Source organism: Penaeus monodon, chromosome 20 (assembly GCF_015228065.2).
Source record: "Penaeus monodon isolate SGIC_2016 chromosome 20, NSTDA_Pmon_1, whole genome shotgun sequence".
NCBI classification, from domain to species: Eukaryota; Metazoa; Arthropoda; class Malacostraca; order Decapoda; family Penaeidae; genus Penaeus; species Penaeus monodon.
In genome coordinates, this window is record NC_051405.1 from 5490108 (window position 1) to 5490791 (window position 684).

Here is a 684-nt window from a genome sequence, read left to right on the forward strand (position 1 = left end):
GATCCAAGGCACCTTGGCTGGTTATTATCATGTTTGTTAGCCTTAGTCTTTAACTCTGTAACGAGGGGTTTTTTACATGCTGTATGACCATGAACCAGGTGCAATTTAGGTGAAAAAGTAGAAGCACGTAGAACATATGTTTTGCCCACCCTGTGACTTTGGCTGCAGCATATACAATCTCTCGTTAGGCTACTAAGAGGTTTTAAGCCTACTTTGGGTGCTGTTGGGGGCCAAACAAGTAAGCAAAATATTTAGCATAAGCAACATAAAGCAGGCTCAACTGCACAAAGCATGGATACAGGCTGTATGTCATGGCAAGAATAGATGCCCTCCAGTGTGATTGGGTAGATGTGCCTTCAATAACTGATGGAATTAGAAATAATTACAGCTCTGAATGGCAAAAAAATTGATAATGCCCAAAATTCACCATTTCTTCATTTATAAACTTTTATACAAAGTCTTTCAGTAAGATAGTAGGTGTTTTTTGATGAACATGTCTTAGTATAATAATTCGTATATGATTTTAAATATTTACCTATATTGTTAATGCTCAGGGCAGCATCCAAACCAACTTCTCCTTACCCTGCTCTTCTCGTTATAACTTCTTTGCAGTGTTTGCTTTTATTTTATGTATTGATGCTTTCGGGACATTTCCATAAATATCTCTTTGGATGCTCCTTCCTG

At 37.6% G+C, this 684-nt stretch overlaps 1 protein-coding gene across 1 annotated transcript in view; it reads left to right on the top strand.

Moving 5' to 3' along the window:
* The window catches only part of LOC119585901 (GPI ethanolamine phosphate transferase 1-like), an 18475-nt gene that overhangs the window by 5118 nt on the left and 12673 nt on the right, over nt 1-684 (top strand). The window lies entirely within an intron of this gene.